The 16,129-nt window shown below is 48.7% G+C and overlaps 1 pseudogene; it reads right to left on the bottom strand.

Annotated features, from left to right (window-relative positions):
• Positions 1-1,016: 1,016 nt before the first annotated feature.
• LOC132535385 (neurexin-3-like) overlaps positions 1,017-16,129 on the bottom strand; it is a 52,817-nt pseudogene continuing 37,704 nt past the window's right edge.

Raw genomic sequence — 16,129 nt, 5'->3', positions numbered from 1 at the left:
ATTGGGCCCTCCTCCATCGCTATTGAACAGGCCATGGCCGGTGCGCCGCTATGTTCCATCGCTGGGGAGCCAGAGACGACCCGAACCGCCCCTGCGGCTACAGACAGACTATGACCCACATAGTCAACGACTGCCACCCCTCCAGATTCAAAGGAGGTCTCGAAACTTTACATCAGGCTCAACCTGACGCTGTTAACTGGCTACGGAAGAAGGGCAAACGCTAGAAGAAGAAATGGAGGTTCCCAAAGATCTCCTACTAGAAGTTTAAGAGGAGGCGTAGGGCTGCCCCTGTAACAAACTAGAAAAGGGTGATGAGCTCAGTGACTCTTCCTGGTGATACAAGTACTTACTGAGCTGCTAGGACGGCGGATATGCTACGGTGAGTAACAACACTGTCATTGTCTCTGGGAAAGCTTACCTTACCATGGACTGCACATATTCACTGTTTTTATCAGAGCACTGCTTTCTTTTTAATGGAGAGAGAGAGAGAAGAGACCAGAACACTGCTCATTTCCGACTTCTAGTGGTACTGAGAATTAAACCTGAGACCTCAGGTTTAAAATAAAACAAATATAAGAAAAATAAAATAATAAATACAACTAAAAGAAGAACAAGTGTCAAAGCCCTAATCTGTCATATTTTCTCTCCAATAGCTTGAACTGGGTCTTCTGACTTTTTTTTTTTTTTACCAGAACATTGTTTAGCTCTGGCTTATGGTGGTGCAGGGGATTGAACCTGGGGCCTTAGAGCCTCAGACATGAAAGTCTCTTTGCATAAGCACTATGCTACCTGCCCTACACCCACCTTCTGATATTTCTTCATCTGAGTATTTCTCTTTCATCATAAGGTGCCGGACCTGCATTCAAAAGATCCACGGCCAGATAGGCAGTGCCCCAGGTTCAATAGCTACATGGACCCCTGTAGAACTGGGAGTCTGGGCCCCAGCACTTTGGGCCCAGTCATTTGCGGACATCCATTATTGGTCACCTGGGGGGATGAGGGAGCACGGGGCTGGCTCAGCGGCCTGAGTGCCCACAAGCGGATTAACAGCCCTCAGCAAACGGTCTACTAGGGGTAGATCAATGGCAACCACTTCACACTGAGCAGAAAGCACATAAACGGAACAGAGTCCTCAGCCTTGCAGAGAGCCAGCCCACAAGGTCCTTCACGCAGCCGACGATTTTGAAGCAAAGTGCAAGTAATTCCGCAGCCAGCATTTCTTTCCCCTACACGTTCACCCTCTGGAAAAAGAACAAAAACATTCCTGACAGCCACCGTCTCTGGAGTGCAAGTGGGACCAGCCTTAAGTAAGGTGAAGAAATAAATGTGTCTGTTAACCTGCTCCAAATGTAAAGCAAATAGGACTGAAATAAAGTTCCTAGTAATTTTCTCATCTTCTGCTGAGCTCAGCCCTTTCCGTGAGTTAAGCAAGCCATTACGGGAAGCTTTGTTGATACCCACTAGATGGATATCCACTTAAATGCTGAGGTGCCACACACCCTGGAAGTGTTTTTAACAAGACTGGTGCCTTTAAAACCGCAGTGGTTTTAACATCTGTGTGGTGCATGCTCCCAGGAAGCAGTAATTTCCCCAGTGAAACGAACCCATCCAAAAAAACAATTCCCAGTTGAAACAGACGTAGTTAAAAGGATGCTTGAGTGAAGCCAATCCGAAAACCTCCTTCAACATCTAGAGACGCGAAGATCTATCTTGTTAGACTGAGAAATAACTTTAGAAGGATCTTGTCCAAACACTTCCACCGGACACTAGTTTGCAGTCTAGCTATTCTCATCCAAGATGTAAATTGTGGAAATAGATATAAAGGAATTTCAAGTCACGTAAATTTGGGTAACATTGAAGACTACATTGTCTTTCAGAGAGATTCATAACTTGCTCTGTCATAACAAAGGCTCTGAGAAGTCCCAGAGCCAAAGAAAAAAAAAGTTTAGTTTTGTCTTAAATCTTGTTGTTAGAAACTTTTTTCCCCGTGTAATGTTTTCTTCTTGGACATTATTAGAATTTCTCAAAACTCTTTTTAGACAATGGCCATCTGCCTCTTCACTATATGATATCAGCTTCTAAAAGATGTCTCAGGGGTGAGGGCAGATAGCACAATGGTGACGCAAAGAGACTTTCATGCCTGAGGCTCCAAAGTCCCAGGTTCAAGCCCCCACCCTGCACAACTATAAACCAGAGCTGAGCAGTGCTCAGGTAAAATAATAATAATATTATTAATAATAATAATAATGATGATAAATAAAGCAAAGCAAAGATATTTCTATTTCCACTCCCCCACATTTACAATCATTTACATTTTTCCCCTTAGGGAAATTATGAAGCTAGTTGATGCATTAATCTTAAATAAATTCAACATCTTAAATGTCTCTGGCTCCTCTAGACTGAAGCAATGAGCAAATGGTCACCAGATTTGATTGCGTCTCATGCTCTGGCTATCCGCCACGTAGCACGCAAGTCCCTTGAGCTTTGATATTGACCTACAAAACTCACACTATCAAGCTTAGGTCCACAGATACCACCGATGACTGGAGAACTTTCTACGGTAAGGCTTGTTTGAAGACACCTAGTGACTCTTCACAGTAACAGGCTGAGCAAAGGAGCAAAGTAACGAGAGGCGTTCAGTGCAAACATTTCCAGAAGATGGGTTGAGACCTCTTCATAGCTCTGTTATTATTTTTTTATTCTATCTCTGCTATTTTGCCCTGAATTTCATTTTGCTTTGGGGGAAATTGTAACACACACACACACACACACACACACACACACACACACACGTATTTGAGGTTTGAGATCTCTCTTTGGAGAGGATCACGCCAAAAGCATTGACTCGTTTCAATAAAGGGCCCACAAGCATCTGCAAGATGCAGTCGGTAGCTTATATTGAAGTAAATATTCTGATTGTCAGACAGCTCTGTGCAAGCCAGGTTCTTTCCCAAGCCTTACTCCGATGCCTCCAAGCCCACATGCATGCCATTCACTCATTCATTCATTCATTCAGTCATCTGCATCTGTGCTCAAATATGAAATCATCCCAAGGAAGTCCAAGTACAATGCGGGGGTGGGGGAGAGAGAGAAAGGAAAGCACATAGCACATTCTGTAGGGTTTTTATCGCACAGGCCCTCGAGCATGCGGGATCCATTCTCTTGGTTCCCTGGTCCTACCGCCAGGACATTACCATAAAGCCTAGGAAATGAGCAATTACACACCCTCACCCCACCCCCAGCCACACTCTGGGAGAATCGCACACTCACAAGCAGCATTAATTGTCAGAATTAGCGACCATTTAAAAGGCAGCTGTTCTTTCACTTTTAAATAGACTCCAAATTTCAGAGCTGCTCCCTGGATTCACTGTCTGATCAATTGCTACAACACGCACGCACACGCACACGCGCACACACACACACCATCCTCTGCCAAATGAATTGAAATTTCTATTAAATCCTATATTCAAGAACCCAAGAAGACATTGTTTAGGAAGCTGCACGTTCCAGCCCAGAACTCGCCATCACTGTCACGGTCCTCTGGATAGCCTCCCACACAGAAGCCACGCTTGTCACAGCTCCAGGTGGAAAGGGTTCTGTTGTGTATGGTATGGGGGCGGGGAGCAGAGGGGGCAGGGAGGGAAAAAAAGAGCAGTGTCTCTTTAAGAGTCAACAGTAAATTAACTTGCCCAAAGAGTGAAATAATTAGCAGTTAGTAGCTTATTAAAAGGATGGCAAAGGCCAAGCTGCCATCTGGGATCTCCAGTTTCATGTGATCGGCTATTATGTCAAGCCGCGCAAGTCACATTAGCTTCCGTGTCGCCACACCTGCCCTTCCTTCGCATGTGAATTCTAATGGAAGCTGCGGCACTGTTCAAATCCACGTCTCTCACGACGTGAGATCAGGCTTGCCTTTCTGTAAAACACAGGCTCTTCTGCCACCCACCCTGCCTTTGCACTCACAGCTAAATGCCTCAGGGGTGGGGGTGGGGGTACACACGAGCCCAATGATATCACTCAGATCATCTCTGGGCATGATCATTTATTTTTAAATGGCTGTGCTACACCTTACCCAAGGGCAGTGCTTCTGCCTCTGTGGACACGCTGCTTCCTTGTCTCCGGTGGTTGATCTTGTTCAACCAAAACAGAAGCTTTGCGAGTGGTGAAGCAGGGCTGCGGGTGTCCCTCTGTCTCTCTCCCTCTCTATCTTCAATTCGTGGCTGTCTCTACCCAATAAACGTGGAGAGCGGGGACGTGAACCTGGGTTCCTGCGCGCTGTATCATGGGAGCTTGGCCAGGTGTACCACCATCGGGTTCCAGTTCTCTAAGTTCTAAAGGGTTAAGCAAAATAGCTCGTGTGGTCAGTGTGCTGCTCAGCTCTGTACGCAGCCCAAGTTCAAGCCTGGCCCCCACCGCACTGAAGAACCCTCACAGCTGAGAACTTGTTTTCTCCTTCTCTCTCTCTATCTATCTACCTATCTCTCTTTCTCTCTGCCTTTCTGTCTCAACCTAAAAAAAAAGTTACAGTAAGCCTTATGGTACAAGCCTAAGTGCTGTCTGGTGAAAAGATGTGCAGAACAAAAGAAAAAAAATGATGAGAACGCCCTCCAGCAACTGCTGCTGCTTAAAACCCTGCCTGTGTTAGCCATTGTGGAAGGCGCCCCCTCTCCTCTGCCCGGCCACCTCTCAGCACCCCACACCCACTCTCCACACACGCCCAGCCCCCGGCCACAGTGACTGCCACCCTCAGCATGTGGCATACTCCTTGGCATCCAAGCCAGAAATGAGGAGGGTCTGAGAGGTGCTGCCTCGGGCAGAGAGAGAATAATCAAGCTGACCGTCAGGCACCTCCCACCACTGACTCGATGAGGTATGTCGGAAGGCTGCGCTCCTGTCATTTATTACGGATTTACTAGTGATTCACAAGATTCTCAGGTAATAGAGTTCAGTTCTTCACCACCCCACCACCAGAACTCAGTGTCTGCCTCCCATGATGATTATCACCATAGATGCGCCAAGGGCTTAGATATGGGTTGACTGGTTCTGTTTTGTTGTTTTCAAGCTTCACGTTAACGTGTGTCAATTCTCCACCTCCCACATGTGAGTGAAATCATCTGGCCTTCACTTCCTCCCTTACTTCACTTACCATGACCACCACTGGAAGAATATTTTATAATCTCTTTTCTCCTCAAGTCACAGGTCAAAAACGGGGGGGCTTGTGGGCTGGGAGTATGGACCAACCTGCCAACTGCCCATGTTCAGTGGGGAAGCAATTACAGAAGCCAGACCTCACACCTTCTGCATCCCACAATGCCCCTGGGTCCATACTCCCAGAGGGATAAAGAATAGGAAAGATATCAGGGGAGGGGATGGGATACGGAGCTCCGGTGGTGGGAACTGTGTGGAATTGTAACCCTCTTATCCTATAATCTTATCAGTAATTATAAATCATAAGAAGAATAAGAAAAGAAGTTTAAAATAAGAAAACACAAAGTAGAACTTGGACTGGAGTTGGTGTATTGTATCAAAGTAAAAAAAAAAAAAAACTCTGGGGTGTGGGGGGAGGGTTCAGGTCCTGCAACAGGACGGCAAAGGAGGACTAAAGGGGGTTGAACTGAGATGTGGAAAACCGAGAAATGTTACACATGTACAAACTACTGTGCTTTACTGTTGACTGTAAACCACTAATTCACCCCAATAAAGGAAAGAAAATGTGTAGCCCATGAGACAGATTGTGTGTGTGTGTGTATGTGTGTGTGTGTGTGTGTGTGTGTGTACACATTACCATACAGGCAGACAGACAGACAGGAAAAGAACCATCCCATGAGCTCAAGTTCTGATGGTACCCCATCATGCCGGCATCAAGCAGCAGCTGCTGGCCTGGGTATAGGAGGATCTGTCTGGCTGCCAGCAGCCACCTGCAGCCCAGCCCAGCCTGCTGCCCTCAACAGGGTTTGTGGCCTTACGTTCTCCGCCGTCTCCACCATTCCCAACTGCTTAGCAGACACTCAGGCTTTTCTTTTCTTCCTTTCTTATTTCCTCCCCCCTTTTTTGAGTCAGAATTCTGGGAAGCAAAGAGGCGGGCTAGAAATGGAGGCAGATCAGAACAGGGAGCCGGGGAAGAGGTTCCTACGTGCAAGGGGATCCTTGGCTCAAGAGAGGCAGGCCGGCAGGAGGCCAGGGAGGCTCAGGGGCTCAGTTTCACTTCCGCTTGGGGGCTATCTGAGTCTAACTCTCGTTCTAGTTGCCCACACAGTCAAGGTTAACAACACCACACACTTCAGTGAAGAGTCGCCCAGATCAGCGACACAGTGGCTGGGGCGCAGGAAACATTAATATGCGTTGGCGGAAATAACCAAGAGAGAAAGCGAGGAGTATGTGTCCAAACCCTGGCATATCCATTCTGCGGGGTGTCTCTGGGAGATGCCAGAATGAAGGGGCGACGGAGGGAGAGGAAGGCTAATTCTCTCTTGAGAGCCCCATGGGAAGAGCTAAGGTGACACAGAGCCATGGATTCTGGAAAGCTCACACAGGGGCGAGGGTTGGTGGTTCACAGGTGAGGAGACCACTGGCAGCCTCTGGCTGAGCAGAGTGAACACAGAAGACGAGCGACAGTCTGTCAGCCATTCTCCCTCACGCATTCTCCCTTTCCTTGCTCCTTTCTGAAGCCGCCAGGCTCACAACAATGGGGTAAGGACTCTTACCGAGAGAGATCTCTGAGAATCAGCCCGCCAGTATTAGCATAAAATTAAGAGGGAGTCACCAGCCCCAAAGCAAAAAAAAAAAAAAAAAAAGCCTGACAGTTTCCAAATAGGTCTTTAAAAAAAAAAAAATGCAAAAACCAGTGGTCCGGGAGGTGGCACAGTGGATAAAGCATTGGACCCTCAAGCATGAGGTCCTGAGTTCAATCCCCAGCAGCACATGTGCCAGAGTGATGTCTGGTTCTTTCTCTCCCTCTTCCTTTCTCATTAATAGATAAAATATCTTTTTAAAAATTCAAAAGCTGTCTAGCACAGACTCGAGCAGGTCAGCCCAGAAGCTTGTCATCAACGCTCTGCCCCCAATAACTTGCCGGCCCCTCACCTCCTGCCTGTGTCGCCTGCCGGCCTCTGCAGCTTGCACTACCGCAGGGACACTGGGACACCAGCTAGAAAATGATGGGAGAGGGAAGAAGTGGCGAACTCAGAGCCATATTGATAACTTATTGATAATCCGTTCCCTCCGCTCCTGGACAGATGGTCCAGGCTGAGCTGGTGAGCCGGGCTCTGCAGGCTTGGGTCTCTGACAGCTTGGCTTAGGAGTGGATGGGTGGGCGTCCTGCCCGGGGTGGGGTGGGGTGGGCAGGGCTGGGCGCCTCAACAGAGCACTGGAGCCCACCTGCCCACCCACCTCTCCTCCCAGCAGACCCAGCGAAAGGACCGACTGCACGCCCCACGCCAGCTCCTTCTGCTTTCTGCTGGCCGTACACGATGCGATCATCCCCATGTTCTTCCAAACCTCCAGTGTCACCATGCTCAGCCCCACATCCACAGTCAGGAAATTTCAACCCCCCCCCCCAAAACATGATAAATGCAATACAGACCATAAGACCGCAATGGGGAAGCAGCCCCCTCCTCGTTTCACCATTAAGAAAACTACCAGAGAGCTATTCACCGGGCCTCTCCCCGCCTGTCCATCTCTCACCATCCCTCACAGTTCCGACTCCCAAATCCAGTGGTTCCCCCAAGAAACAGAACTCAAGAAATGTTGGTTCAAGTCTCCCTCCTTCACTCAACACAGTTCCTGGGAGGGGTGGGGGCTCCTGAAAGATCATGCATCAAATGTAAAATCGCCCCCCACTGCGTAACCCACCCAGAACACACCGCAGTTCCCACCGGGAGCGGCTGCCCCTCACGGAAAGGACGTAGCCCCGATTCAGAGTCAGCCTCAGCCACCGGCACAGAGTGCCCTGGACAGAAGTGATAGCACTGGTCTTTCCCTTATTTATGTATTTATTAACTTATCTATTTATTTTTGGTAGTTGCTGTTAAAAGCGCCCTTTTGGATGTTAAAATCCAACTGTTTTTTTTGCTGTTAAAATCCCTTTGGATGCATGAACATTTCAGGAGGAGGCAGGTTTAGAGTCACCACAGTAAAAAGGAAAACCGTCTCTACCTTTGCTTCTACCTACAGAAATGAAGAGGGAAGTCCACGTAAGGAGAGGAAGCATGGTGTCCACCATGGAGGCGGCGAGAGAGAGGAAGAGAGAGACAGAGAGCAGGGAGAGGAAGACATCAGCACCTTGGAGACACACGGGGGAACATGTAATAGGAGCGCACAGTCATAACACAACAGCATTGCAAGAGCTTGACACAGCAGCACAAGACACACTGACACAAGCTTGAACAAGCCAAAGGAGGCTCACCAGCCAGGCAATTTCCAAAGAACCCATGAGTTTTTCCCATTTCAAAAAAAAAGTTTGCTTTTTCTCAGTCTCATCTCGGGAAACACGGCTGAGTTACATGCAGAGGGACAGGCGTCTGAGCCGGCAGGGGCTTGACCCATCTGGAAGCCTTTGGGAAGTGACCTTCTCTCGATCCCCAGTGACACGACCGACCGTGAGCCCCCAGGCCCAAGGGGTGTGACACACATGAGCAGGCAGTGTGCAGGCGACAGCACGTTTCTGGCCATCTCTGCTACACCCACAGGAACCGCAGACGTGTGTTGGGTGTTGAACGAGAGAGGAGAAGGGGGGAGGTTGGCAGGAAAGCAGAGGGTCTGTTCTTCTGGTCATCCTCACAGAAAGAAGGACAGAGAAGGAGGCAGGAGATGGAATAGAAGGGGGGAGCACAATCAAGGGCCGTCTGCAAATCAAAGATTAAGCATCTAGCTGCAACATAAACCTAACTGGCCTGCCCAGGGAAAGGCTCCATCCTGTCTTAAGAAAAAAAACTCACACGCCTTCCAGATGTGAATGACTTAAAGACCCTGTTAGGAGATTCCTGGCCCATGCCCTGCCCAGAACGGCGTGTCTGAGTGTCCAGTTCATGTACGTGTCAATGTAAGTGTCCGGGGAAAGTGGCCAGTGTGTGGGGAACACGAGTAAGGCAGACAATAGACACAGATTCTGCTGATGGCTACTAACCCCAGCATCTCAATAAAAATTGAGCTCGGGGGAGTCGGGCGGTGGCGCAGCGGGTTAAGCGCACGTGGCACGAAGCACAAGGACCGGTGTAAAGATCCTAGTTCGAGCCCTGGCTCCCCATCTGCCGGGGAGTCGATTCACAGGCGGTGAAGCAGGTCTATAAGTGTCTGTCTTTCTCTCCCCCTCTCTGTTTTCCCCTCCTCTCTCCATTTCTCTCTGTCCTACCGAACAACAACAATAATAACTACAACAACAATAATAAAACAAGGGAAAATAAATATATATTTTTAAAAAATTGAGCTCAGTGACCAGGCGGCAGTGCACCTGGTTAAGTGCTCACATTACAGTGTGCAAGGAAGTGGGTTCAAGCCCCTGGTCCCCTACCTGCAGGGGGGAAGTTTCATGAATGGTGAAACAGGGTTGCAGGTGTCTCTCTGTCTCTCTCCCTCTCTATTCCCCCCTCACATCTCAATTTCTCTCTGTCTCTATCCAATAATAAATAAATAAAAGATAAAAATATGAAAAGAAAATGGAGCTCATCAAAATACGTGTGGGTTTCAACCAGCCATCAAAATTAGGGAAGAAGCCCACCAGTGTGCCTGGTCTCTAGCCCCCAGGAGAACCCAGCTGGCATTCTCCAGCTCTGACCCTTGACACCTGCTCAATACTGGGCCAGGTGTTCATTGACATGGCCACTGTCCACATCACGGACCTGGACTGAGCTTTGGAGGACATGATTCTACTAGAAAAGTATGTTTTCTCCTTGTGTGTTTCGGTCCTCAAGTGCCTACTTCCCCACAGCTCCATGGACAGACAGCACAAACACATCTCTCTCCCCACTGGGCAGCTGGGCCTTTGATCTCATCAGAACCTATCTCATCTACAGCAAGAGTGACCAGGGGATCCAATGTAAGGACTTAGGTCACTGAGGGAAAGTGGGGATTCAGTGTTCCCCTGCCCACTTCTCCAAAGATCAAAAGAAATGGGGGGGTGCATGGGAGTACCCCTCCTGCCCCTTTTTGTTGAATCGCCCATGAAGGCTCTGAGCCCCTCATGAGAGAGAGAGAGAGAGAGAGAGAGTGTGTATTGAAAAGAAACACGGGGCCAGGCAGTGGTGCACCGGGTTGAGCACACACATTACTGTGTGCAAGGATCAAGGTTCAACCCCCACCCCACCTGCAGTGCAGGAAGCTTCACGAGTGTGGGTGTCTCTGTTCTGCCCTCTGGAAACTTCACGAGTGTCTCTGTTTTGACTCCTGGGTCTCCCTCTTACCTTTCTATTCCTCTCTGTTTCTATCCAAAATAAACAAGTATTTTTTAAAAAATGTAATAAGAATAGAAACAGACAAGTGAAGTCAGGGTGTTCTAGCAATGGGTCAAGGTGGATTCAGGCTAGCTTGCAACTGCGCCCGGGCTCAAAGGAAACAAGACGGAGGAGGCAGCTGAACAGTGAGCAGCAAAGGGAGAGAGACACAGCTAGCATTAGCTCTGTTCCCCAGCCCTGATTTGGGCAGATAATGTGGGAAATTTCTAAGAGTGAAAAGGCTTCCTTTTCCAGCCCACCCTGCATCTAGCTCAGCCGAAATTTCCTGCCCGCTCACTTCCAGCACACCAGAATAGTTTAGGATGCTGTGGCCTTTGGGTTTACAGGCCTCTCTGCGCAGCCCTCAGGCCGGGTGATGAGTGAGCCCCCCACCACGAGCACAGGACAGCAGCACATCCCCTGGGTGCGCATTCACTCTGACCCACACCTGCCCACGGTCCACCCCCAGGGGCTCCCTGGAACCATGGGGCAATAGGAAGGAGGGAAGGAATGACACTCAGGAAGCCAGGCACCTTGTCCCAGCCCAGGACCCCAGGGGGAGTGGGAAGCCATTCACTGTTCAGCCCACCCCATTATCATGCCAAGCCTTGTTTCCTGCTTCCCTCTTGAGGCCGCCCTGCAGGGCCAGCTCCCCATGGCAAATGCAGGTGCAGAATGAGGACCATGATGCAATGGGAAGCTCCCCCCCCACCTCCCAGCGCTGGGTGACCCTGCGGCCAGCCTGGTCCTCCTGGCAGGAGGGACAACGGAGAGGAGACAGCGAGTGGCCAGCCAGAGGCACAGAGGCAAGCAATGCCCCGACCACAGGGCACCTACCTTGTTCACTCATCATGAGGTAGGAGAGGCCTTGAGGAAGGAAAAGAAAGGAGAGGGGATGTGGAGGGGGGTAGGGAGGGGAAAAAAAGAAAGAAGACAAAGTTAGAGTCCCACACGCCATGCAATTCAGCCTTCATCCCCAAGTAGACAGGAGGGAGGAGGGCCACACGCAGCTCAGCTCAGACACACAGCCCAGCCCAGCCTGCGGAGGGCCAGAGAGGCTGCGGTCCCCTGAAGGGTTGACTTTTGTTTGCTCAGCTTCTCTGGGCCTCCTGGTGAGACCCTAAGCCATTTGATGGCAAATAGGCCTGAGTTAAGTGGACTGAAAACAAGGCCCTAGGGATAGAGTCTTAGGACTCTATGAATGGGTTTCTTTCTTTCAAACTTTTAAAAGCAATACATGGTCACTGCAGAAAACTGAGGGAAATTCAAGAAAGAGAAAAAATTCACTTGGGATCCCACCATCTGGAGAGAGAACCTCATCCTCCCTTTTTGTTTTCAAGATGGTTGTTCTTTTCTCCAGAAGTGAATCAGAGAGAGACACCCGCGTGAGTCCCTGCTCTGACAGTCTGAAACTCCCCGGTCGGTCAGTCACCACTCAACTCAACATGCAGGGAGAGCCATGCCCCTTCCTTACCTCCCTTCCTCCAGAAAGTCTCTGCCCTTCACCACAGAGCCCGGAGCCCCAGGCCAGCACTACTCTTCCCCATATCTGGGAGCTACACTCTTCCCCGATCCAGTTTTCTAGTCCTATTTCCAACTATGACACCATCTCCCCAGACAATACCTTTAGCCCATCTGCATGTCAGCTATTGGGCTCAGGTAAAAAGTAGTAAAGTCATGGGCCACTTGGAGCAGACCTAAAATAGACTCCTAGCTTTTTCTAACTAATGTCATCTGCTCTATTCTGACCTTTAGGTTCCTGATTATTAAACACTTTGTTCTGCTTTGTATCTTACTGCTTTTCAGCCACCAAGCTGCAGATGCTACCATGATGCCAACCTGACCTCCCTGGGCAGACAACCTCACCCATGTGTCCTGGAGCCTCCCCTCCCCAGAGCCCTGCCCCACTAGGGACAGACAGACACAGGCTGGGGGTGTGGATGCACCTGCCAACACCCATGTCCAGCAGAGAAGCAATGACAGAAGCCAGAACCCCCACCTTCTGCTCCCCATAATGATCCTGGGTCCACACTCCCAGAGGGATAAAGAATAGGAAAGCTTCCAATGGAGGGGACGGGATACAGAGCTCTGGTGATGGAAATTGTGTGGAGTCGTGTCCCTCTTATCCTGTGGTCTCGCTGACCATTATTAAATCAGGTGCACAAATGACCCATTAACCACACAGCCCCTGGTTCTTTGGAAGTCAGAGCTGATGTGACCTCATTTCAAAGGAAGCACTCGGGCCTAGTACGTTACGTACAGACATCACCAACCAGCGACCGACCAACAGTATCAGGGATTCACTCTTCTCTGGCTGCGATTATTTCCCAGTGCTGACAAAAATCCAGATCACCCAGAGAACCTTTACCCAGAGTGAAATTGAAGAATCCAGGGGGGATTAATAGAAGAGAAAAATCTCTAAAGTACAAAAATCTCTAGCTGTTTTCTTTCTGGAGATTACTGGAGATTTAGAAAAGTAATCAGAGGCCAAATACGGGCCAAGCAATTGACTTTCCAAAGATCAGCGGTTTATTGAGTACATAGAGAGATGTGCAATAAATGTCAGAGAGTCTATTTTTAAACAGATTTCATTCAACTATTATCATATTTTAAATGTACACTTTTGGCATGCACAGCTCCAAGTCCAGGATTAATTCTCGTGGGGGGGGGGAGGGCTGGAATTGTACAACACAAGTGATCTCCTGATTTGTTTTATTTCAAAAATGATCATATATATATATATATATATATATTTAATTTTTCTAATTCTGGATGGGATTTTAGGGAGAGAATACAAAGGGGCCTAGACCAGACACATCACAAGATGAATGGGGAAAGAAGAGGTGTGTAAAAGAATAAAAAGCCAGGTGAAGGGGTGCTCCTCACACAGCACACATTACTACGCCCAGGGACCCAGGTTCAAGCCCCCAACAGGAAGAAGGGAAACTTCACAAAAAGTGGAGCAGCGCTGCAGGTGTCTTCCCTTGTCTTTATCTCTCCCTCTCTCTTTCTTCCTCTTTCTCTCAACCTCTATCAAAAAGAAAGAAGGCAAAATAAGGGTTGCCAATAACAGTGCAGCTGTGCAGAAACTGAGCCCCAGAGATAGCTGTGGGCAAATAAATACAAAAACCAATGAGAAAGAATGAGAATCAGGATGACGTGGAAAGATAACAAGAGTAATAAAAAGGATTCAAAAAGCAAAGGGGAGTTGAGAAGAGAATGACCTTTCACTGCTCTGACCTCAAAGAAGGAATGGCAGTTCTGTGGCTACATGGAAGTGAGAGTTGACTATGGTGGCCATCATGTTACATGGCGGCCATCATTATTTTACATAACAGCCATCGTGTTACATGGCGGCCATCATTATTTTACATAACAGCCATCATGTTACATGGCGGCCATCATTATTTTACATAACAGCCATCGTGTTACATGGCGGCCATCATTATTTTACATAACAGCCATCGTGTTACATGGCGGCCATCATTATTTTACATAACAGCCATCGTGTTACATGGCGGCCGTCATTATTTTACATAACAGCCATCGTGTTACATGGCGGCCGTCATTATTTTACATAACAGCCATCGTGTTACATGGCGGCCATCATTATTTTACATAACAGCCATCGTGTTACATGGCGGCCATCATTATTTTACATAACAGCCATCGTGTTACATGGCGGCCATCATTATTTTACATAACAGCCATCGTGTTACATGGCGGCCATCATTATTTTACATGGTGGCCATTATTTTACAACATTCAAGTCTCTGTCGACTCCACTAGTTGCACCTTCAAAGATTTCCCAGCACTACTAGCTAGGCAATGCTCTGGGTTTTCAAACTCTTTTGCTCTCATTAAATAATTAATAAATACAACTTTGAAAGGAACTTGTATACACAGGGCCAGTGGTGACACAATGCTCAAGGACCTGGTTCAAGCCTCTTGTTTCTACCTACAGGGGGAAGCTTCACAAGCAGTGAAGAAGTGCTACGGAGGTCTCTCTCTCTCTCTCTCTCTCTCTCTCTCTCCCTATCTCCTCCTTCCCTCTTGAATTTTCTCTATCTCTATCCAATACATAAATAAAATACTTAATAAGCTTACACAAGCTATGTATTAGTTCTAGCTCAATAAAATTTGGGAAGATGGGTTAGGAAGACAGCATAATGGTTCTGCAAAAGACTTTCATACTTGAGGCTCTAAGGTCTCAAATTCAACCCCCAGCTCTATCATAAGTCAGAACTGAGCAGTCCTTTGGTTGGTCTCTTTCATTTAAATTAAATTAAATTATTTGTTAACATTATGCTATCTATCCTCTGGCCCATAGCAGTGTTTCTGAGGTGCATTTCACAAGCAGTACACTGTTACCTTTGGATGTTCATAACAATGATGTTCAGCTCCCTGCTGCAGATCTAGTGAACTGGAATGTTGGGGAGCCTCCTGACTGTTGACAGACCTGAATTTCTCCTCCCCACTGGAACTCCAGAGTGATCCCCCTTACTACTGCTTAGAAATCAAAAGAGGCTAAATCAAGTCATCTAATAAATGCACTAAGAGGAACTGGATGTTTACTGGAACCCTGCAGTGGATCCTTTTGTAAAAGGAAGAATCCTTTTAAAATGCAAATAACCCACCACCTGTGTTTCTAAGATTCAAATATGGACTTAATCAAGTTTTACTGAGTAGCATAGGCAGTTGCAGAAGCACAGCAACTCCGGGAAGAAAAATGGGCTCTTATCTTTCAACATTCTGAACCCTTAAATAGAGATACAGGCAGGGCCAGGCAGTGGTGCACCTAACTGAGCACACATGGTACAGTGCGCAAGAACCTGGGTTCCAGCCTCCAGTCCCCACCTGCAGGGGGGAAGCTTTGCCAGTGGTGAAGCAGGGCTGCAGGTCTGTCTCTCTCTCCCTCTCTGCCTCTTTCCCCCTCTCTCTGTCTCCCTCTCTCTCTGTCTCCCTCTCTCTCTGTCTCCCTCTCTCTCTGTCTCCCTCTCTCTCTCTGTCTCCCTCTCTCTCTGTCTCCCTCTCTGTCTCCCTCTCTCTCTGTGTCTCCCTCTCTGTCTCTCTCCCTCTCTCTCTGTCTCGCTCTCTGTCTTTCCCACCCCCCCTTCCCTCTCAATTTCTGGCTGTCTCCATCCAATAAATAGATAAATGTTGGCCAGGAAGGCAAACCTGGAACCCTGATGTCAAAATTTTGATGTGGCCAAACAGTAAAGCAAAGTGAACATGCTGAGGACACCTGAGCTTGTGGGAAGGACTTGAGCTGAGAGGCCATGAGGTGGGGGAGTGTGCCCATGGCAAGGAGACATGAGCTGAGAGGCCATGAGGTAGGGGGGGTGCCCATGGCAAGGAGACATGAGCTGAGAGGCCATGAGGTGGGGGGGGTGCCCATGGCAAGGAGACGTGAGCTGAGAGGCCATGAGGTGGGGGGGGGGTGTGCCCATGGCAAGGAGACGTGAGCTGAGAGGCCATGAGGTGGGGGGAGTGTGCCCACGGCAAGGAGACGTGAGCTGAGAGGCCATGAGGCGGAGGAGTGTGCCCACGGCAAGGAGACGTGAGCTGAGAGGCATGAGGCGGGAGGAGTGTGCCCACGGCAAGGAGACGTGAGCTGAGAGGCCATGAGGCAGGGGGAGTGTGCCCACGGCAAGGAGACGTGAGCTGAGAGGCCATGAGGCGGGGGGAGTGTGCCCACGGCA

Source organism: Erinaceus europaeus, chromosome 22, assembly GCF_950295315.1.
Source record: "Erinaceus europaeus chromosome 22, mEriEur2.1, whole genome shotgun sequence".
NCBI lineage: Eukaryota > Metazoa > Chordata > Mammalia > Eulipotyphla > Erinaceidae > Erinaceus > Erinaceus europaeus.
Note: the sequence above shows the minus strand (reverse complement) of the source record. Positions and strands in the feature narration are given on the sequence as shown.